This window comes from Taeniopygia guttata, chromosome 2, assembly GCF_048771995.1.
Source record: "Taeniopygia guttata chromosome 2, bTaeGut7.mat, whole genome shotgun sequence".
NCBI classification, from domain to species: domain Eukaryota; kingdom Metazoa; phylum Chordata; class Aves; order Passeriformes; family Estrildidae; genus Taeniopygia; species Taeniopygia guttata.
In genome coordinates, this window is record NC_133026.1 from 28184834 (window position 1) to 28209936 (window position 25103).

A 25103-nucleotide genomic window follows, 5' to 3' on the forward strand; every position below is an offset into this window, starting at 1 on the left:
CAGTGGCTGCTCTGACAGGAGTGCACAAGAGTCCATTGAAAATCAGTGCCAGCAGCCCACTGACCCTATCCCTTAGCTTAGGCTCATCATGAAGGATCTTAAGAAGTGATCATGATAAACCCTAACCAGAAATGAATGAACAAAACTAAATAGCTCACCTGATTCAATATTTAATGCAAAAATAACCAAGTAAACCCTTCTCCTCCCACATCTCCCCAAAATCTCACCATCTCACCCTCCCCAACCTGATTGCTCTCTTTTGTCATCTTAATTACTTGAGAACTCATTCCAGAATGAAAATATTTTTGGTCTGTTGATTCAGAAGGAGTTAGGTTTGGTCTGCTTTGATTTCAGTTAAAACAGCATCTCTCTGATTTTTTTTTTTCTTCTTCACAGCCAGAACATAAAGATCTAAGGTATTCCAAAGCCATATGAGCATCTTTTGACTTCTTTCAATTTATTCATGTCAGAACATCTTAACAAGCAAAACTCGATATAATTTGACTATATCTTTCAAAACAATAAATTGTTTGAAGGATTTTGCAAGGAAATTACATGAACGTGAGACTGAACTGCAAAGAGAGTAAGTGTTCAAGTAATTTAACTGTATGAGAAAAGAAATAATTTATCAGAAAGCGTGCAAAATGTATATAACACTGATTTATTGCAAACACTAAAAAATCCCTCAAAGTGTTCTCCATAAAATGCACCTAGAAAATACTTTCCAGCTTCAACATTATCCCAGTGTTCCCATTACTAAAACTGAAATTGATCTCCTTTCACAGGATGCGTTATTCCTCGCCTTAGTTCTTTCTTGATAGGACAGGACTTGGGTCTGCCAACAGAGGGCAATAGTCAAGTTAGGAAAGACTGCATTCATCATTTTTGCAACTTCTAATGAGTCAGAAGGACACATAGAACCCTCATCTGCTTTTATGGATATTGCTGTGTAATTGCAGTGTAATTATGGCATACGACAGCTTCAGAAAATTATCTTTGAAGAAAACAGCTGGTTCTCTTTAACAAACAGAGATGAAATCCTGTCAATTAAAAAAAAATCCAAAGGAAAAATACTAAAAATATATGCCAATAATAAACAGGCAACAACAAAGGCAAAAAAAAGAAATAACATAAAAAATTGAAATGGATAAATCTGAGAAACTGCTATGAAAAATATGACTGAAGTATAAAACATGAGAAAATTACAATCATGTGAATGTTCTTTCATTACATGGTTTTATATTACAAAGCAAACAGGCTCATTGAAAAGATTTCCATTTTCCTTCTTCCACTCATGAGCAGTACGTAAGATCCCAATCCTGACAGCCCTTCTGCATGCTTTCCTCTTGACAGAAGCAATCCCCTTGGTTTCCGTGGAATTTCACAGCCTGATAAGGCCAGCGGCAGCCCCGTGCTGCAGCTCCAGAGCACGGAGCTCGCCAAGCCTTGCTCTGCCAAGGAAATACCGGCAGCTTCCTTTGCGGGGGGATGATGGGGGCCAGTGCACTGCACCAGGGGCCAGGCTTGGGTGCTGGCTTGGCTTAGCTGAGAGCTATGCCCAGAGCTGGGAATTGCCACTGCAGCCCTCAGGAAGGGCACAGCAGCCAGGAGAAGCAGTGAGCTTCTCCTGAGGGGAGCTGCAAGGAGCAAGTTTTAGCAGCCAGTTGGGAATGAGACCAAACCGCCTCCACCGCAGGCCTGGATGCGCACCAGCTGACACTAGCAAAGGAAATGGATGTGGATTTCGTGCACTTCTGTAGTGTAGAAACAATAAAATAGAGAAAGGGAATGTTGCAAACCACTTTTTAGTAAGTATGCCAAGTGTTTTCCAGGAGTTTTGAAATCTATACTGATATGTAAATATAACTATTATTATGTAATTAAACTTAACAAAAAAAAAATTAGTCAAAAATAACAGTTGAACAATACATGCAGAAAAATCTGTTTTGTGGCAAAGCTCTGTAAGCCCTTGAGCTACAGAGCTTTCAGTACTCAACTTCCTTATTTCCTGATGTTAAAATGGGTGAATTGAGGGACTGGGATTATCTCCCACAGATTAATTTGCATGTGTGCTGTATAGCTCTTCTGTAGGCAGACAGAGAAGAAGAAAAATATACATCAGTACTAGTAGTAGTATTGGTGTGCCAGGAAGAAATTCACCATTAGTTAAGTAGGTTGCACTACTAGACTCAAAATAGTTACTGAGTGGGGAAAATTAACTCTATTAAACTTGAAACATGTGGCCAAGGTTATGCAGAAGAACTTTATTTGGCATATAGTATGATCTGGGAAACATTGAAAAATAATTACATTTTATTTATAAAAGTCTTATTTTATCAATTCTTAATTTGCAGATATTTATAAACATTACAAACCCTTGAAATACACAAGAAGTCTATAACCTATGTCAGTATTGCATTATGTAAGCATCTTTTGTAAGTTTCCAGTTAAGGATGTACTTTGCATTTACAATAGAGTTGTTAAAGTGTAATTATATATTTCCAGTTAATTTAGCAGCATAACTAATAATGAATTAAAATAGCATATGTTAGATGAAAAAAATTAGCAGTTCAGGAAGAACTGTTTAATTTTCTCAATGGCGTGGGTCTTTCTAGCTTCTTACATTCCATTTCCTTATTTGTTTAAATTTGGTAGAAACGGTGGTCAGGCTGGGAAAAACCTCCAATCAGAGACAAGAGTTCACTCTTGCATATGTGTATTGTTCCCTGTATCTGATGCAGTGCAAGACTTGCCCAAATATTTGAAAAGGCTGGTCTCTAACAGTTGATCCACTTTGTGGGAAGCCTTATTGCTCCATGGAATGGAGACTTTCATATAGTTCATGAGTTTTGAACAACAAAGTGTTCAAAATAGAATGGAGTGTTGGAAGTATAGACAGCTGGAAGCATAGAGGCAGTGCACTGAGCAGAGGCTGATTCAGAAAAATGCAAACTTCCCAGCAGTCTAATCGATAAACTGAAAAGTACATTCTGCATTGTCATCTGTGGCCTGGGCTGAGGAACAAATAACTTTAAGCCGTACCTCAGAGAAGCAGGTGTTTGATGTTGCTTTTTATCCTGTCTGATAATACAAGGTTAGGAAAAAAGTCATCATTATGGATATTTCTTGCCAAGCGGACAAAAAAGATAAATGAGAAAGATGGCTTTATGAAAAGGCAGTTGGAATGTGTTATTGTAATTGGAGGAAATATTGGCAAATAGTGTAACTGAACAAAATATTGAACATACATGAACCTGTGTTTTAAAATGCTCAAACCACAGTTCCATTTTATGGAACTAAATAAATTACAATCCATACCAGTAATCAATTGTGTGTAGACAATCAAGTAAGTTTTTTTCTATGAATTCTGCTGATTACTGAAAGGAATAATTAAATATTAAAATTAAATATGGATATTCATTTCTAGATAAGACAGCGATGTTTTTGAATCAAAGTCTTTAATTAATAATAGCAGAATTTTACCATGTAGTTATTTACATTTTTCTTTAATATGATTGTGAAAAATTAATTTTTTGCATGGTAACAACAATTGGCAGATAGTTTTATTATTTTCAAAGAAGAAGACATTGTTCCGGGAGTTAATAATTTAAGGATGAACATTAAGTTAGACACTGGGAGGAGGAAAAGGGATTTATGGGTGCACCAAGGACTAAGAGTTTGTTTATCCACAGGGATTGCACAGGCTGTGGTTAAGTGAATTATACCATTGTAATATTGTAGTGCTGACATAGAGAATAATTGGTTCACATAAACTTCAGTGCTGTTTGCTCCTTGCTTGGCTTTCTAGAAAAAGCTCAGAATTGAAAACATTCAGAGTGAAAGCAGCTGGGCATGCCAGATTATATTCCGTAGAAAGTACCTCTAAGTGCAAAGGGACTTCAAAGAAAGAAAGAAAGAATTTTCAGATGACAAGTTTTTGCTTTGAAGATTTGATTGTGATACTTCTTTAAAGATGAATATGACTAGAAAGATGTACCTGCCTGGGTAATAGTGATTAGTCATATTGGTGACATAGCAGTATCTACATCTACATCCAACCACAGGAAATATCCTTAAAAGTGATATGTAAATTCATAGATGCTGAAAATTTCTGAATAGAACTTTAATAAAATAAGGACTAGGTGAGCCCTGTGAATCCCAAATCTCTTAATGAATCCAGAGTAGGAACCTCTAAATTTTAGGTGTTTTGATGCAGATACCCAGCTTACTGCATGTGTTATAAATTAAGTTCTGTGCTTTAGGGGCATATTTTTTGTCTCTTGGGTGAGTACTTGGGAAAAGGATCATGTGTTTCTTGGATGTGAGGGCTTTCACAATGGTGAAAGTATTTTGATTCCTAGTTTTTATCCTCTTTTTTTGCTACAAACAAGTTCTGACTTGGTGTCTTCTTTTATGGGAGCATGCAATTTTACGGCCATTTTTTGTGAAATGCTGTTCATCTCTGTGTTTCCAATTATGACACTAAGTGTAATAAGAATATACCTTTCAGAAGAACCTAACTTGCATGAGCAGAGTTTGGGAGGGCTTGATGCCTCAAGGCCATATCTTAGATTTATCTTTCATCATGTAAGAACGTGGAGTTGAGTAGATACAATTCAGTTTTCAGTTTCTCAAGTGATGATGACAATGTCAAGATTTTCAGTCTTTTTTTGGGTAGGTTGTTGGCTTTTAAAAGCTTCTTATTTTATTTCTGCTTAGTTGTAGTGAGCTGTCAGTTTTTTTAAATGTTTTCTTCATTCTTGTTTATTTTAAGCTCAGATAGAAAAGGGGCTGTGCACAACAACTGAGAAAAGGAAGCAAAATGTGCACTTTTTAGAAGTTCGGACATATACAAGTATTTTACATAAATTGCATAAAGGTCAGACTATCAAGAGTTTTACAGTCCCAGAAGTACCTTAATCTATAGCTTCAGAATAGATATATTTAAGGTAAGAAATATCTGTAATCGCAAAAGTCTTGTACTTCAATAGTTTCGTTTTGGGGGAGGGTATTCAATATATATTAATGACTACATTAATTACTGTTATCCTCTGAAAAAGTACACAGATTTTAATTCCCTGTTTGCTAATCAAGCTTTGTAAGTCAACTTAAGCCTCATTGCAAACTTATATTTAGATGACATAAGAAGAAGATAGCTATCCCATGTTCCTTCCATTTACTTGTTCTGATAAGATTTTTTTACTATATCTTCCAATAATGTTTTTCTCAGCACTTCTGAGTCTGAATAACCTAATAGCAGAAACTTTCAGGTTAAAAAAAAAAAAAAAAAGAATGGTAGAATATGTTATTCTCTTTGAACTACTTCTGCTGCTGGAGATTACTTAGCTGCTGAGAGGGACAGAGTTGTTTTGATTTTCTACTGAACTCTCATCCAGATTTACTTAATTCTCAAATGTTGGTAAAAAGCAGCTCCATAAATACAGTTTATAATATCACAGAAAGTCACAGACTCAACCAATTGTTCATTTTGATTGTCCTTGCTAATTTTGAAGTAAGACAGGAATGACTTCACTTCCCACCAAAATGTTTTGCGTCCCACGGGTCTTCAAACCAGAGCTATGGAGTGTCCTGCAAAGAAGCCCACACCTACACACAAGCCACCTAAAAATATCATTGTCCCAACTCAAAAGCTGCAAGCTATTTAAAAACCTACCAGGTAGTGAATCTGCTATCTTAAAATATATATTTTTAATTGTCCTTTGTTGTGAAAGGGAACATGCTACGTATGTCAGTGTTTCCAGTGTGTTTCCTGCCACCAAGACTTCCATCTTCCATCTAGTCATTTGTAAGTCCCTATAGTTGGCCACGAGCCTGTTTCTGAGAGAGTTTCTTCACCAACATATGGCTGTGCTCAGAATGATTGCTCTGGCCTTCAGTCTGCTCATTTAAACCTAATGAGGTCCACAGAGGTGACTGTATGACTCACACAATGAAGTCATTTTTCCAATTAACATTCTGACAAATGCCTTAGAAGTAGAGCTGCTTCAATAGGTTTCCACAGGTGGGGAAGAGATCGGGTATCACAAAATACTCAGTTACTTTCTTCTGATCTGAGAAATTCCATTCACTCTAGAGTATGACTGTTCACACAACAGATGGATATTTCATGTCTGTGGAGTGTGACCCATTCCTAAATCAAACTCTCTATCTGCAAGCCAAAGTGCTCATGCAAGGCACAAAATTAACCTTAGTCTTGAGTAGGCACTCATAATGTTCATACTAAAAAGCCTTCCTTTTATTAGGAAGTCTTTTATTCATTATTGTGGGATATAATGTTTGGAAATGTAAGCAGCTGACACCTAATGGAAGACTTTTAAGTAACCAATTGAAAAGCCATTCTTCCTGTCAGCCTATGCCCCTTCCATTTTAGTATTTCTGAATGTTTACTCAAACAGCTTTTGTTGCATGAATATGAGAGGAAGAAGAGAATCACAAATCATCTAAAGAGTTTTATTTTTTTTTCTTTTTACTTGCTAAACATTATTTGTACTTTCCACATTTTAAAAAATATGAATGTTCAGAGAGCAAAAGCAAACTCACATGATTTAGCAAGCAGTTATGCTCTACAAATTGTGAATTGTCAAAGTGAATTGTCAAAGTAAATTGTCAGCAGATCTCCCCATTTACTGAAATTTGGTAAATACACTGTTTACATATACAGTGAAAACAACAAATAAATTCATAGGGACTCAAAATCTTTACCAGAAAAAATGGAACAGAAAAAAGTAATATAGTGCTATAGATAATGTATGCCTCAACTATCACTAACTGGAAATTTTACACTTAAAAGAATAATATTTTTACTTTCTTCGATAAAAGATTGATATTTTAAACAGTTTATTTTTCCAAATTCAACTCTTTGGAGATATACAATCAGCGCTACTACCAAGTAAAACTACAATAAATTGTGCAGAAGCTATTCAAGAGTGAAAAATAAACTACTAGAGGTATTCCAAGAAACAACAAAGAATTAAACCTGTGTCTTCCTTCCTTTTCAGATTGTTTGGTGCAACCTTTCAGTAATTTTATGGTGCATCTTTAAGTGGTGGTATTATTATTATAATAATTATTATTATATCCAGTAGTATATTCATTATCTTTTTATAATCTATAACTTTCATTTGAGACTTTATTACTGTTATCATGGAAGCAGGTGGTGAACCTGTTTAACCCTATAAAAAGAGACAATGTAACCACAGTTCTTCAAAGAAAATCCCTTTTTTGAGATATCTCTTTCATATTTCTATGAATATATAATCTCAAACTATGTGGGAGTATGAGTATTAGAAGTAACATGAAGTGCAAATTTACTTTTACACTGTGTGTACACCTGAGCAGGGAAACTCTCAGTAGTAATATTCCTACCACAATGTACTGATATAGTTGAGTCAAGATTTGCAAAGTGTGTTAGTATCTACTACTGGACCAGCTTTTACAGCTGGGAAAAATTGTGGGCTTTTGAATACACATGAACTGCAGCATGTTTGAAGTAGGTGAAGGAAACTCCAAAGCTAAAAGCTCTTACTTCATTTGTTGCTTTCAAAATATAAATATGACTCATTACAAAGCTCTATAGCAATATTCAAATTAATTCAGAGCTAGCCAGAATGAGGCAGTGTTGCCTAGACAGAGAACTGTACTAAGGGGCTACAGTGACCAAAGAAATGATTTCTGTATGCTCTTGCAAACTTAGCAAGTCATTTATAGATAGTGTGGATAAGGGATCCTGTAAGCCAGTGTACAGTGAGCCATGGACTCACTCAGATGGATTTTTTGGTTATACTAACTGCCTTAGGAAACACAAGTCTTACCCGTTGTAGAACACCTCCTTTGGGTGTTCTACAGAATAAATATCTACAGGCAGGGCTGTTTCAGGTTCCTATCATGGGACTGAGACAGAAGAAGCAGGAGCAGAGTTCATGTGAAACACCTTTGACAACAAATTACTCTGACAGCAGATGACCTGCCTACTAAAACAAGAGACAAGGAAAGTCCTCTCTGTTTAATATAGTGATCTCTAGATTTATAGGTAATGTGTTGCCATCAAGATGTTTTTCTTGTTTGATTTTGCTTTTGTGGAACAGGAAACATTTTTCCTTTTACTTACCATTTGCAGTCAAATTATTTCCTATTGGTCTCAGTTAACATAGCCTGTTGTGAGCACTGCTCCATAAAATATGATACTGTAATCTTCAGAATTCCATTAGTGAATTCTTCAGAGTGACTTAATCTGTTAGCATAATATCTCAGTATTCCTTCTGGTAAGAAATAAAAAAAAACTTTCCCCCCAAAAAATCCCATGCATTTAAGTGGTCAAGTAGTCAGATGGAAAAATCAGGTTGGAAAGGGGGGGATGGAAGAAAGAGAGCAAGATACCAGCCTTCTATGATTCCTGAGGAGACAATATATTTGATGATCTCATCACGAAGGTTACTAAATAAATGAAAGTAAATGGCTGGTTGATTCTCTTTAATTCAGCATGTGGTGTAGACACTTCCTTCCTATTCCCTCACTACAGTACATTGGATCACATTAGGCTTGACAATAAGGATTGACTTAGTGGTTTTCAGTTCTGTATAGTGATTTTGATTATTTTTCAAAATGATTTACTGATTGCTCTAATGTGCTTTCTAATTCCTCATTTTGTTAGTGGTGCTTTTGTTAACTTTTTTAAAGCCATCATTAGAGCTTTATTGACATACATTAGATGTTAATTTCCAAATTTACCAATTTGTTGTTCCTATGTTGGTTTTGTTATCAGTTCACTGGCCTTTTGGGTCTTAATTTTCCTTTTCATTTTATCCCCATATTTTGCTATTTTCGCTTCTCTCTTAGGTGGAGTGGGGTATGAGCATAGTTATCAAAGACAATAACTGGATACCAAAGTTACTGTTGCATTAAGGCAGGTAAGAACTTTCAGGTGTATTTGATGTGAAACAGGAATGTAGTACAAATATTCCCCAGTGTAAAATAAAGCAAATGAAAGGAAATGAACATAAAGTACTGACTCATTGGCTCATGATCAATGCTAGTAAGGATGTTGGAATGGATGGTTTAGTATTTCTGAAGATGGTTACACAATATTAATCCACTATCTTGAGTTATTTAATATGTCCTTGATAGATGCTAAGGCATTGGTAAGGCTTTGCATACATCCTGGAATTAGTGTCATTTAAAGAATTACCAGTTTTTATTGCCTCTCTTACCAGTCAGTACAAGTTAACTTATTAGACTGTAAGAGACAGAGAGTGATGGAGACTGCAAATTATTTTTTTTCCAAATTTCTCATAGTCATCCTTTCATGTGACTTTCATCCTCATTGCTTAACAGCTCTGATCTTTCTGCAGTTTATTAATGGCAGAACTTTTGCTTTTAAAAATTGGTTGACCTAAGTAAGTCTTACAAATGTCTTCAGATATTTTCATGTATCCAGTTTAATTAATATGTTACTTACAGACTTTAACAGAAATAATTAGATATGGGCTCTTTCACCATTACATATTTTAATGGCAAAATCAATCAATTTCTGGTTTATATTATTAATATTGATTTACTTTCATTTTCCAAAAATACCCATCTGATAGCATAGTGCAGTGCTGCTGGTACTTTATCAGGTTTAAAGTCATCTTTTCAAAGCAATTTTGATCTTAGTCAGGACCGTTTTCAACCAAAGTGGACTGATAATCAATAGAGAGAGAAAATATTGTTTTGCTTTTGGGACAAAAGAATTGGAATTTCAATTTATTTTTTAAGTTGCTAAAGGAAGAAACTTCTTCCTAACTTGTTTTTTGCATGTGTTGTAAAAATGGGAGAGTAGCCAGATCCCTTAGGTTACTTGATTTAATTTAAGTAGACTGTCTCTTTTTACACTGCATGCTCACTTCTAGAGCACCCACTTTTTTAAGACATCTCTGCTGCTCCTGCTTATATAGTATTGCCTTCCTGCTTCTTGAGCTGAAGAAACTCTTTTCGAAGACAGATGTTGTTTTGTGTGAAGTCTCAAGAAATCATAGAGGGCGTCAAACCTGTCCCTGAACATTCAGTGATGTGTAACAAACTCATTCTGTTGACACTGGCAATTGCTGACTTTAATAACATGATAGCTGGAGAGGTGTGAAGTGTTCACAATGAAGCCAAACACCTCTGAAGTTTCATACTTTTAGAAAAGTCCTATATATTAAAACTGAGGTAAGCCTACTCTTGAATTCAAAAGGATATTGACATTGAATAAGACTCAGAACTTCATTCTAATTCAAAACTAATTCAGGCTATTTATAGGCTTTTGTAAAAAATGAGTGAGTACTTTCCTCAAGGAAAACTAGTACCAATCAAAAGCAATATGAATATTCCTGAATGTTTTCAATGATCCATCACAAAAACTTTCATGGATCTCATAATGTAAGATTATCTATTAACTGTGTTATTATGCTAAAATAATAAGCACGTTCATTTAGATTCTTCCATTTATTTTAACTTCAAAACATTCTGGTGCATTCATCCAGCCAACGGCCCACACAACATTTCTGGACTCGAGGTTGACTCAATCCAGGCAGATTTATCTTTTGAAAAGCTGGTACCACTATTCTGAGACAGGGAAAAATAGCTTCTGACTGAGAGTAAGGATTGCCAGACATGACTCAGTCCCCAGAATCCTGTGCTATGCAAAGTTTAAAATGTCATTTCACATTAATAAATTATTTGAAAAATAAAAGAAAAAAAGAAAAAGGAAAAAAAAAGAGAGAGGTAGAGAAGGAAAATGGCACCATGCCTACATGCCTCCTGAGCCAATTTTGCACTTGTCCAATTGCAAGCATAACTGGAACCTGCATTTGGATGCATTTTTGTGAATGACTGTGTTACAAAGCCAGTGAAGCTCAAGAAACAATAAAGTATTGACCATTTTACAGTCATATATGGTTATGGTGCATCTGCTGAGGTATGGCCAGCAAACCAAGTGTGATATGGAATGTGTGAATGTGATTTGCTTTGACCTTGGTATGTGAGGATATCAACCAAGCCTATATTTTCACTCAGACATGTAACTTACCATTGGACCAGAGCGAGCATGCACTAGGATGTGTGATTTGTGTATTTGTAACAGAGGGAGGGGCCCTGAACTAGGCATGGGAACTTTGATGTAGTAAATATCCTCAATTATGGAGTCTGGAGGGAAAAAAGAAGGTGAGAAGGTCAGATTGTGACTAAGGAGGTAAAAGGAAAAAGACTGTCACTTCCTTTGTACTCACCTAACAGTAACCTGTGAACCATTTCCATCTTAGCACCATTTTGACCTGTTTAAAGGTCATGCATAAGACAGCAAAAAGGAGAAAGCTTTCTTTGTCAGCTCTTGTAAAGATGCACAAGGGCCAGGGACTATCTTGCCTGATCTAATCAAAATTCTGAATTTCCAAGCACATTTCAGAAGGGTAATTAGAGCTGATAATGTTAAATAAAAGTTTGTGCCTCTTCTTGTGTCAAAAAGTCTTCTGTATTTGACTGACTGAATATTTGAAAAAAAAAATAGATTTAACTGTAACTTAACCTTTAAATAAAAATAATTAATTTTTGTTTTCTTTTCTTTTCATCTATTGATAGTCATATCTCTTGCAACTTATCAAAAATTTTCAAAACAGGACTAGTTATGAAAAACCAAATAATTGAGATTTTTACTTCAGCAAACTGTAAAGATCTTATAAAAAAATTGGCAAAATGTATCACCTGCTCAGACATGAAAGTGTGTGATTTCAAGTATATGAACTGAAAAGCCCAATGTAGAAAAGCCTATGACTCAGCTGTAAGACCTTTCGTGCACGAGAGCCTCCATGTGCCATTTAAAATGAAGAAGTGTCATCATAAACCTCCCACTCTCCTAAGAATAGAGCTATCACTGGACCCTGTTATCTCACAACCCCAAGGTACAGTATGATAATGATACTGCTTAACATCAGCGCACAGAGAGAGAAAACACTGGAGATGCCGCAAGCATTTCAACTATAAAGAAAATCAAATTAAAATATTAATTTACTGATTAATATAACATTAGATGACCCATTTCTCCAGCTTGTTAAACAACAAAGACTTGCAAAACTAAATAAGGGCCTAAGAGATAAGTGTTTTAAGAATTCCCATAGAGATGTTTATCTCCTTTTTAAACATCATTAAAGATGTACTTTGCATATAACAGACAGTTTTATTTTTTTTGCTGCACTGACAACTCCTGCTTGTTTTTATTACTATACACTTTCAAAAAAAATGTTACAAAGTGAGAGTTTTGGTCACAGAGTTTGAACAATCAGCTCATACTGTAGAATAAAAGAACATGAAAACAAGGGAGACTTGAGAGGAAAGAGAATAAAAACATGCAGGTAAACCATGGGACAGGGGGTTTAAAGTTTGATATGTAAACATGCAAAAAAAAAAAAAAATTAGCCATTTTTACCCTCTGTGCCCAGAAAAGGCAAAGGAGAAAAGTTTCTTTGCTGACCTTTTCCATATAAAATGCCTGCTGTTTGGGAAAATGGAAATTGAAACACATTATTTTTAGACAGGAAATTACAACCTAATTTAAAGTAATTTACTTCAAAACTAAAAATACTGTAGTCAAATTCTATAGCAATTTTATCCTTGTTGGAGCATGGTAATGTCCCATGACATGAGAATATTACTTGAATTTTTGTGCTGTATTTTACTGAAAAATATCAGTAAAAATATTTAGCGAGGTTTTTAAAAATTATCTTTCTGTTTAAGCCATATCCTCACAGTATTGTCGTGGCACTCCTATGAGAAAATGTATTACTTGCTTGGGGAAGAAACTGTGAATCTTCTGTTTCCATGGATAAATGTCTTTGTCTTTTCCTTAGTGATCCAGAAGATATGAGACTAAGCATCGATATTCACCTTGTATGTCAATACCATAAGTATTTTAAAATGAGCTCAAAGGGAAGAGAGAGCTACCAGACCGCTCAGAAAAAAAAAAAACAGACTACTTCTGTAACAGGTACTTAATATTCTCCTTGCAAAATTTTGTCTTTTTGGCCTTGGCCTCATAACGCATGTGATTATGTGGGTTGGAAATAAGGCAGCCTGGGCTTTCTAAAATACAGAGGGATGTGTGTGTGAGTCTGTTCCCTGTATATGCAGTGTTCCAAGTTCTTATCCCTCTCCTTTTTGCTCTTGTCCCCAGTCACTGCCTCCAGGGTACCAGCTTTCCTTATCCTCGCTCCCATGGCAACAAGTCTCTGTTCCAGCAGTAGTGGCTCTGTCTCTTCATCTCCTTCCTCTGTATCTATGTTCTGCAACTTAGAAGTAGCTTGATTTTCTGTCACTACTTTTCTTTCCTGTATTTATTTAAGGCCATGTGTGCTTGTTCCAAAAGTTCTACTCGGAATATACTGATTCTGTATGTGACACTGCTTTAACCAAAGTGAATCCAGGCCTGATTTCTTTGTTCTCCCAACTACTCTGAACTATTCTCTTCTATGCTTGGCTGTCTGAAAGAGGAAAGAATTATTATTATTTTAAACATTCTTCTCCCACTTATCCATGGCAGGAGCAGAATAAATTGAATTGAAACAGAAAACATTTTAAAATTTAAATTAGATTAAGAAAGGTTGGAGTTGTATGTGTTTTAAAAACAACCCAACTGCCACCACCACTTTTGTAGGCAGTGTGTGCACAGAAAAGAAGACATGTATTTTTGAAACAACCTGCTTGCATCAAATGAGAAAAAGATTTTAGAATAACCATTCCTGTTGATTTTTAGTTGGCTCCTTAATATGCTTTATAACACAAAATATTCATGTTGGATCATGATTCTATCATGCAAACAACTCAGTAGCAGCTAACAGTTCCAAAATAAATATGCAGCCTTTTGATATGCTGAAAGTAAATGGGCCTAAAATATTTCCTTTTTTAAAATTTAAAATCAAAGAGCAAAAATGGGGAGAGAGGATAATAGTTTAACATTAGGAAAGGGGTAAAGATCCAGTGTGGGAGTTATAAACCTCAGGGACATTGTAACAGAATCAATTGATAGATAACAGTAAATTTGTCATTTGCTGACCTGTGATTATTTGGAATGAAACAATGATGTTGCTAAACAATATACGAGTGTGCATTACAATGAGTAGCAAGTTCTCCACTTTTATTTTACAAAGTGCTTTTTGTTTACTATAAATCACTTGATTTCTTTTTAACAGCTAAAAGTCTGGGACCTGAAATCCTCCTTAAATCTTAGTGGGAAACACAGGATATTTAGCAATTGTTACACTGCATTCCCATGTTGTGGTGGTATTGAGAGCTTCTTTCTCCCAAAATACAAATGATTGTATGTTTTTTTAGGGGGAAGTGCTGTTTTTGCATCTGTGTGAGTTGGAGTCCAGCTGTCTGGAAACAGCTCTGCACGGAAGGACACCAGGATTCTGGTGCACAGCAAGTCGAAGGAGCCACGTGTGCACAGCCAAAGGTAAAGCCCATACTGGGCTACTGTTGGAGCCCCAGCCTGGTTCAGGGGTTCCGTGTGGTGGTAAAGTCTCTCCTCCAACCTGTGCTTCCAAAGAAAACTCTGCAGCCTCTTGTTGTTCGGTCTCAAGGCAGTTTATTGTAAGCTATCTAAAAGATTGTCTTCTTGGGCTGCTGTGGTTTGGTCAGCAGCTCAGGCAGAGGCACACACACCCCTGACACCCTCACTGCCTGGTGTCTTCTTCTTCTCTTTCTCCCCGCCCAGGGCTGCTGCTTTTATATGATACATTACGTGATACATGTTTACCGTTTTTTTCCAATACTTACTACTTATATTAAATGGTGCTTTTCTATTCTAAACTAATCCATAAGTGCTAACATCATCAAGAACATGGAGGTAAGGAAGAAGAAAGAGGAGAAACGGGACTGGCCTACATTCCTCTATCTTAAAACCTCTGACCCTCATGTATAAAGTAAAAACCCCCCTGTACATGTGTTAAAACCCCCTTGTACACTACTAAAAAATTCTTCCCTCTACTTTGTAACTACTTCTACTACAATATCTAAGCTTTTGTGACTTCTTGTTCTACCTGCAAAGTTAGTAAATCGTTCCATGGCTCAAACTCAAAATTACAGCTGTTTTCAGCTGCTTGCCAAAGTCTCAAATACTTCTAACCAGAGCCTAGAACCTCCAAAAATGCCTGAGGGACATTTTGAGTTCCAACAGGCTACAAGAGCATGGTCAGCAGGTCACGGGAAGTGTTTATTCCCACTTTTATCTGTAGTGCCACAATGTCAGGCTCCCCTCTGTAAGAGATGTACTGATAAATTGGAGCAAAGCCAGAGAAGGTTGCTGGGATAGACAGGAGCTGGAGCATACAGCGCCCTGAAGGAATGTACTTACTTAAACCTCCAAAAAGAAGGCTAAAAGGTGATAATTTTCTGTCTTTAAGTACATAACGGGTGGTTATTGGACAAACATAGGTACCTCTTCTCCAAGATCCAAGATGAAAAGTTGCATCATGGGACCTTGAAAAGGGACTTAAGGGTCTTCACAATGAGAATGGTGAACAAGCTGTCAAGAAAGGCTGTGGACTTTCACCAAAGCTTTCAAAATTTGACTGGACTATGCCCTATTTAATCTGGTCTTGCTTCTGAATAAGTCTTGATTTGGACAGATGATTGAACAAGATGACCTACAGATCTCTCATCCAACAAAGATTATCTTATGATTCATGAGTCTATGAATACCAGTTCCCTAGGAAGATCTGCACTGTACTTTCTGCACTGCACTGTACTTTCAAGATTCCCAGAATAGGAAATACTAAATAAAAATAGAGTAAAGTTTGCACATTAAGACAGACTAGGACAGAAATGTTTGATTCCAGCTCTTTGAGTAAGCCACTTAAATGATTGTAGGCTTGGGAAACAGTAGAGCATCTGTGAGCTTCACTTCTCCTCCAGTGAAATAGAATACATAATATTTCTTCACATTTTTTTCTAAGAGTGATTCACTCTTATGCATCAAAGTTTTTTTAGCAGACTGAGCCAAATCAGTTACTGATCAGAGATGCTATGGTACCACAGCCATTATGCATCTGGTCAATGTACATACTAGTTCACAAGCATAATCATCAAATATATGGGGAAAAAAAAAGAGCAAATAAATTATTCCAGAATCCTTCTTCCTGGATATAGAAACCTGCTTCAGATATGTATTTTATTTATTTTAATTATTATCTCATATACACTCTGATAAGGGATATAAGCATAGGCAAACATCCTTTTCTCTCTCAGTCTTTTGAGAATTCCTGAATTGATGCCCTAGCATCTATTCTACTCTTAACATAAAATGCTGTCTCCAGGTTCTTGCTTCCTGGTCCTGCCTGCTCTACTTCTTGGCTTTGTACTGAGGTATTATAGGTGGTATGTCAGTACTGTGTAAATGTTTTGTGGTTAAAAACCAAAGAAGTGATTTGTGTTTATAAGCTTTAAATTGCCTTCCTGACAAAATATGCATAAGCTGAAAGCTTCTGCTCATGTAAAATTGTGATGGATTGCATTTTATTGGAACTTATGAATAGCTCTTTGATTTGAAACAATGAACCCTTTAAATGACTTTAGAAATTATAGTGAGATAAAGGTATTGTTCTCCCTCTATCACCACCATCTGAGAGTGACAAAAAAGGCCTGTTTTTCAAGACAGATCCACACACAATGCACACTCACTCCCATATAACCATAATCACACATTCAATTTTATAGAAGATGACAAATATAGTGTTGAATTTTCTAAGTTGGTACTGGATAGAAGCCTGATTTTCAAATATAAACTCTTTTGTAAGTACACAGAATACATGTCTATATCAGAATATAGACACTATATATATGTATATATGTGTGTATATATATATATATATGTATATATATATATATATATATATATACAAAATATGGGTATTAAACTTAAAACATTGTATGTCCAAAGATACACATCTATGAAAAATATTTAGTTTTTTTCACCTATAGCTGATTTATCCTAGATAGTTAGTATCCTAGAATAAAAAACCCCCAGAGATTAATACATTTTCCCAGAACTTTGGTGTGTGAGAATATGTAGATTTATTTATATAGATGCACCTTCAGATTTCTCTTTTTGTTTATTTATACCCAAGAAATGTTATTTTCATATTTCAAACATTTCTTTCAGGTGGAGGTTACTTGTTTTAGCACTCCCAAGTTAAAGAGAATATAAAGTCAAGGGAATATATAGTTAAGAGTATGTCACTTCTTTTAATCAGATTCTGTCAAAATAGAAAACTTTGTGTTTCACATGTATATATATATACTTAACAGGAAAACAGGGGAAAATAAGAGAGTTAAAACTATTTGTGAAAGCTTGGGTTTTTTTCTGACTAGGAAGCTTTTAGTGGCAGTAGTTAAATGTTGAATATGATTACTCAAAACTGCTGCTTAAAACTGAAAATAGATTTGGGCGTACTTGTGAAGACTGTTTCAGAAATTTAAAAAGTAGTAGTGCATAATTTATCAGTGTTAATAGCCTTAGGTGCATTTCAGTGCATTTCTGAAGTAATTCACCTAAACAGTCAACAGTTTATCACATCACAATACATAAAATGTACTTTTAATTAATAAATAGCATTCTGTTGCCTTTACAGCTACAAAAAAAATCAATCCTTCCTTACCTTCTACCTATAGTTTGGGTTCCTTTAATGGGTTTTAATGGGTTTTATTCTATGCTCCCTTAGCAAATCTTATTCATTTGCTTCCTGGAAGACTTTCTGTATTTTGTGGCATAATCTCAGTCTCTATAGGGTATCTGCCTGATATCTTAAAGCATCATTCATTACTCGTGAAATGGCACTCTAGCCTACCTTGGAAGCAATGAAGTTTCTGTAATGTATTGTAGTTCTTGTTGACGGGCTGTCTGTGAAGTCCTTAAGTTTAAACTGTTTATTGGGAAAATAAGATGTTTCCAGTATTTCTGAATGGTTGATGAAGTATTTCACTTGCATAGTCTCAAGACAGTTGGGAAAAGAGATCTTTACAAAGACGTAAGTCAGAATTTCAAACAGAATTTAAAAATTTGTTTGTCATCCCACCTTATTTTTATCATTTTACAATTATTAAACTTCAGGAAAAGAGAAGTAAAAAGCACAAAAGGATTCTAACAATGTCACAACATGGGGAAAAAAGAGGAATCAGGACCAAACCCAGTAACTAAATGTTTATAAAATGTTTATAACTGTTTACTAAATGTTTATAACTAAGTGTTTATAAAACCACCAAAATTTGTAATTTGTCTACCTGTAATATTTTGTCGAGTTTATGTAAGCTACAAAACAAAATAATAATTAAATTATATGTATTTATTGAAATATTTCCCAAACAACTCTCTCATGAACTAGGATATCTGATTTGCTCCTTGGGATAGTTATTCATAGGCAGCACTGCTTAGAGGAATTTCAAGACAGTATTATAGTGTTTTCCAGGAAAGGAAAATGACTCTTTTATATTTATATAAAGGAAAATGACTCCTGATCCCTTATGCTGCTCTAATAATGTTAAGTACATAATAGTTGTAGCTGAGTATCTGTCTTGAAGGTTTTCCCCTTGTTATAGGATGGACTTCTGCCTCTACAGGAATGAATTAGACTTCACTTTATCAGAGAATACAAAATACCTGAATAATCTGTCCTCAAGGTTGTATGCATGCATACAGCTATTTAGACATTGGTGAATCCTCATTGGAAAAGAACCAAAGATTCAGAAACTAAGTTTAAAAATTATTATTATAGAGTTTTTTAGATCATGAAACATGAAGCAGATATGGGTTTTTTTCTGAAAAACTATGATATGATCAATAGACAACATAACATAAGACAAATTACAGATGCCTGGTACGATACTGCTATTAACAGAAGAGGGATGAATGCAGAGAAATATGTAGAGGCAGAAAGTCATCAAACAAAATGTAACCTGAAATAATACTACACAGAAAAATCCAGCTTCAAAATTATTTTTTCTTTTCTGCCTCTTTTCTTAATAATTTCCATACCTAAAAGTGCAGAAACGTATCTTAGGTATTAAGATTCTGATTCTCTTTCTTACTTCTCAAAGCTGTTCTTTCACTCTGTATTAAAGCAAGTTGTCTGGCTCTTTACTATTTCTCTACACTCAAATCTTTTCCTTTATGAAGCTCACCCATTGAACCAAAAGCACAAAACAAATTGACATTGAAATCAGCTGTGATCCATATTCAAAAATTTGTTCCAAGAACATACAAACTTTAGAATTTAACCCACCCTTCCAAAACTAAATTGTTGCTATGGCAAGTCGTGTGTGTTATCTTACAACGGCAGCCATGCCTCAGATAAAGAGCCTGGTTTGTCACAGGTAGCATGTGTGAATAGAAGCCTGACTTAGAGATGGAAATCTTCCAGTTTCCACTTTTCTCTCTTTATCAATTATTCTTAGTTTTTTGACACAAAATTTTCAAAAGTAAAGGGATTTTTGACAAAGTTATTACAAAGTAGTAGATTAAATATCCTGATTTTATCTCCAAATAGCAGTATATCAAGAATAATTAGAATGGAAGCAAGTCTTTTGTTAAATATAATCATCAAAGAAGCGTTTTGTGGTTGGGCTTTTCTCTTTTGCCTCCTGCAACTTTCAAGTAATACTAATGAATAAACTATGTAAAAGGTTGTGAGTCCTGTAGAGTAAAAGGGTAGTCATCACAAGAAAATGGTCAAATATCACTCTTTTTATGATTTGAAAAATGGAGTAGTTCCATTGTCAACTGCTATGAACTTTCATCTTAAAAGTTTATTTAGTTTTTGAGCATGACTAATTTTGAGGTAAAATTAGCTGTTCTGTTCTGTTTGCAAAGAATGCTGAATCTAAATTTTTCTTATGGTAAAATCTACATATCCCAGGCAGGACTTTTTGCAATAATCAAATGATTTCATTACTTTATTATCCATCTACGTAAATATATACCTAAACCTTAAGGATCTGTGATGAAATAAAACAGTATTTGGTGAGATAACTTCCTCCTCCTTTAACTTGATTTTTGTTATAGACAAAATCTATAACAAGATTTTGTTATAGACCTGCACAGGTCGCTACCACTAGTAGCTATAGCTAATATTTTGCATTTTGAAAAATGTCTTTTGTATTTGTATCATCAGAGATAGCTCACAGGATACCATGAAGGTGTTGATGCAAAACCTATTTGTGTGACTTTTTCTTATATGTTTTTCTTAATGAGCCGTATCCACTTTGAAGACTAAATTAGGTTATCATCGGGCTAACATGATCTACAAAACATTGTAAAAAGGTTAAACTCTCTTAGATGGGGTTCCTTGATATTTATATGGAATTACAAATGCTCCTGTTAGAAGATTATCCTTGTACCCATAGATTAAGGCCACTGCATGAACACTCTTTTACAAATCAATATTAATTAAAAATTATTATGATCAGAGAACTAAACAAAGGGCCTATGCTACTAAAGAAAGGGTATGCCCCAGTGACAGATCACTGTTAAAACCTCTCATGCCATTGGGTGATATTTGCCATATGTCCAATGATTGATAGTAAGATTTAATGAGTTCTTACAAGCAATTAAATAATCAAGGGTTCCTGCTGTTACATGGCATACCTTGATAGAACAGTGACAAATGAGAGAATATCTGCAACCTAATCAAAGGGACATATTTCCTTGGGAACAAAATAATATTATCCACCAGTGCAATCAAAGGACAAAAGAACACAGAGAGGACGCAACAGAATGAGATAAATTTTGTGCTCTTTTCATTATTCTGGCCATACAGTTTCCATTTATTGGATCCTATTAAATCAGAAAGACAATTAGGATACTTAAATATGTTTCATTTGTCATAAACTGTTAGCTAGTGGGTACATATCCATATCCAGTCACCTTAGGTCTCCTTTCCCCATGACACACTATCCTAGGTTATGGTTTCCGTATTTTTATTTGTTATTTATTTCTATTATGATTACAGAAGTCCTGCTTTAGTTTGGATTTTGTTTTTCACTTTAAATAAAAGGGATACAGTAAAAGACTGCACTACACTAAATCTGTGGAACATTTTTGATTAATGAATTGTTGTAAATATTATATATTACCTATATGAACATTAGCTCCACTTTGGATGTGGAATGATGTAATTTTAGTATTTCTTTTAATTTCTTTTATATTGTTTATATATTTTAAAATTTCTTTTCACTAGAAACTCCAAGCTTTCTTTTTATTTCTATCAAATATAAATAAAAATATTCCAAGACTAGACACTACTTTATAGCCAAAATTTTCATTAGAAAATGTAAGCATCAGACTATAGTTATTCTGTATTATATTTCAGCTAGCTAGCTGGTGAGTGGGATAAAAGTTATTGAAATGTACCAGACAACCAAGAGAACAATGTGCCCCTACTAATAATTATGTTCCAATATTTAACATGTGATCCATCTTTAGACTGTATCATACATGACCTTTCTAAATATATACTGACCCCTTTCCTGTTTTTTTCTGTGTTGGTGGCACATGGGAAGGGAGATGAGCTCCTCTGGAGCAGACTGACCATGAGCCAGACTGCTCCAATTCTGTCACGGCTTCCCAGAGCCCATTTCTCAGCTAGAACGTAAGAAGCAGCAAACTGTTGGGGAAGATGCATGCACACTGCACAGCAAAACCTCCAATGGCTTTGGTAGCTATTATACAGCATATTCGCGGAATCTCAGTCATGGAATCATTCACAGACAAAGAATCGTTTGGGTTGAAAGGGACTTTTAAATGTCATCTAGTCCAAAACCCCCTAATGATCCTTGTCTCCCACTTCTAATGGAATGTGCAAAACTGTCCTACCCACAAGGTGTTTTTTTCTCTCTTTTCCCCAGCTTTTTCCTTATGTGGGATAAGCACAAGTTGCAGAACCTTGACATTTCCGAAAAGCCCAAATACCTAGTTTTTTTCCTATCAGCTGTATTTTACACTGAAGTATCACTGATTCTACTTTTTCCACAATCCAGTAGATTTGTTTTGTTTTTCCATACAGAGTGAAACTTTTCCAGAGTATGTATCATGTTTCAGACATTAGTTATATTGCTTAATGCACTAATGAAACGTACTCAGATACTACACCAAAAAGTTCGTACAAAGAATATACCAAATAACTATAGAACTAAGTTGAAGAAATCAGCAAGCAAAAAAGCTTCTTAAGTTTTCAATTATTTGAAAAATAATATAGATTCTCTTTTGTATGTCTTCTAAGCTAATAACAATTATTAATAAAATCTATGATAAAGCCACAGTTGATAAAAATATAATTATTTGTTGGATTTCTGCTGTGGATGATTCTGCTGAAATCAGAATGCAGTGATACATCATGAAAGTGAGATAAAGATGCTTAAACTAAGGCCTGTTTTTAGATTAAGAAGATCCATTTGGTTTCTGTAAGTCTTAAAAATTACATTGTCCACCTCAAATTTTTGCCTTGAATTTTTGGTCGACTCCAAATATGTCAGGTCAAGAATTGCTTAGATTAGCGGCTGAGGTGGTTTGGGAACTTGAGGAATCCTGCTGCTGCAGAACCACACATGCACAATGACTTTAATGAACCTGTCAAGTGATGCATCAGTGTGGTTTAACATGGGGATCTGTCAGATCAGTAATCCCCATGTTAATCAGTAATTGGATCACATAAAGTCTAAACTTAAGTCTGAGCTTAATGTGATCTAGTGAAGATAAACTAAATGAATTCTACATGTAGTGAGTGGCAAGAGTCAACAACTACTAAAATAACAACTTGGTTGTTCCAGAAAGCAAACCACTCAAGAATCATAGAGCAATACCAACTTTTTGGCAGCATTAGATTCCTACGGACCGCTCTCAATCAATATATTCACAAAATGTACACACCTCATTATATTCTGTACAGATTGCAAAGCTAGCTATAATGTAAAAACAGGCAGACAGTCTGTCTCAATATTATTACAGGAAGGCTTGGTTAAATTAATAGCTTCTCATTGATTAAAAAATCTTGCATTTTACATGTTCTTAAGTTGGTTCCCACCATTACCTTTCAATAACAGAATACAAGTCTTTGGAGAAATGTGGTTATATTGAACTACTGTATTGAAATATGAAGGTAGGCAAAATAAGCTGTTTACCTTAACCTATTGTTGTTTCCTGTCATAAAGTTCTCTCCACCTGAAAGATAGAGACAACCCCATCAATGTGCCCTAAATTTTTGTTCTTTGTTGATTTTTATAATATTCCTAGACTATTACAAATGTATTTAGTTTGGAACAGTCATTGACCATAACTTCACCAAATCATTCCAGTAATTACTGAAAGTGAGAAATATTTATCTCCATGTAGCATTTGCTATTGTGTACAACTCTCAGCTTTTGATTCTTTGTGATTACTATACTAAATCCAGTTAAAAATAATAAAACTAGTTCTGATCCACTAAAATGCTTTTGAAATAGTCCTAAGAACTCATGTTATGATTCTTGATAGCATGGAACTCATGTTATGATTCTTGATTCTTTGCTAGGCTGAGTCTTTCATGCCAATCGTATTATGTACATGACATAGAAAATTGTTTTGAGAGCTTCTGCATAAACCCATTCAAATGTATTTTACCGACATGCAATCTTGGAAGACTTTTCTTAGTGCCACAAGATCATCTAAGCTGAATTGAAGTACCACAAACCCACAACATTTTTTTTTACTATAAGGAAGTATTGTGATTTGTTGCCCTTGTTCTTTTGTACTTCTGCAAACTTGATCTGTGCAACTACCAATCTTATGGGTCAGATATTCTTCTGCCAGTCAAACAGGAAAGGACAAATCAGATGTCTGACTATGCTCTGACATATTTAGACCAGAGTTTCAACACACTAAGATCTGAATTTCAAGAATAATGTTGCTTGTTTTAGTGCAATGCATATGTGTTCCTCTTTGTCAACAGAAACACTGAACACTATTCTTGGATGTACAGCAAACAAATGGGAGCTCCCACATGTGCAGTGTGCTAAGATATTGGGGTGTGAAAGTGAACAGACAAGGAGATTGACTTTATGGGGGCAGGACAGCTGTGTGATTTTCCTGTCTCTCAGACTTTGGGTTGTCACTTACAGTAGTGCTTTCAAGCAAACACTCATTTTGTACACTTTGTGGTTTACACCACTTTAGGGCCTATGATTGAACTAATTGAAGTGGCTGCCTAGAGGTTTGGGATTATGTCTGGAATAGACAACAAGGTAGTAAACTAATGCAGAAGCATTGCTAACTGCTCTTTGGATCCCTTCTCTTTACAGTTCATGTAACTAGCCTTTGAAAGTATTAACTTCAGCATCATCTAGAGATGGTCTGTGCTTTTGCCAGTTGAGTTTTCACTATAAAATGTCTAGCAGATTACTTTCTCTCTAGAAATATATGAGTCCATATGCTGAGGTAACTGTGTTACCTTCCAACTCAGTTTTTCATAGAATCATGTCATTTTGTAAAATATCTAGGGAAGCATTTTCCCCTCATATTGGGCCACTGTCCTGATTTTCTGTGTTTACCACAGTGGCGTGTGCAATGTGGCAGGGAGGCTTTTCCTTCCCATGTGGCTGAGTCCGTTCTGAGTTACAGGTGTCAAGCTTCAAGTTTACTTCCAGATATTCATCTCCTTAGCTCTGTGTGTGTGTTGACTCTTCTCTTTTTTTCCCCCCATTTTCAAATCATCAGTCCTACAATGCAATGAAAAAATGTTGCTTGGTTCTCAATGAATTCTGTGAAAGTACCAAAGGGAAAGGGTAAGCATCTATATTTGGAATAAACACAAACTATTATTAGACAGAGATTTTGGAAGTAGTTGTAATTTATCTGCTATCAGGAGCAATAGAAAACCATATGGATGATAAGAAACATAACCAGGGCAAGGTCCTTCCTGTGTCTGTTGACAGCTAATATGCACCAGGAGGGCAATGCCATATGTTTGCATGTACATTACCACGGGGGGCACTGACATATGTTCACACGTATGTCACCCCTCTGGCCTGCTGTCATAAGGCTGTTTCCA

General features: G+C 35.3%; 1 long non-coding RNA gene across 3 annotated transcripts in view; it reads left to right on the forward strand.

Annotated features, from left to right (window-relative positions):
- Positions 1 to 25103, forward strand: part of LOC115493671 (uncharacterized) — a 111949-nt gene that overhangs the window by 13992 nt on the left and 72854 nt on the right. For 2 of the 3 annotated variants that reach the window (XR_012054530.1, XR_005979463.2), the window contains exons 2-3: positions 12882 to 13018; positions 14362 to 14485. This is a non-coding gene — a long non-coding RNA (uncharacterized lncRNA). Of the gene's footprint in view, positions 1 to 2204; positions 5678 to 12881; positions 13019 to 14361; positions 14486 to 25103 lie in introns of those variants that run through there. The other variant, XR_003958531.4, reaches the window with a different exon arrangement.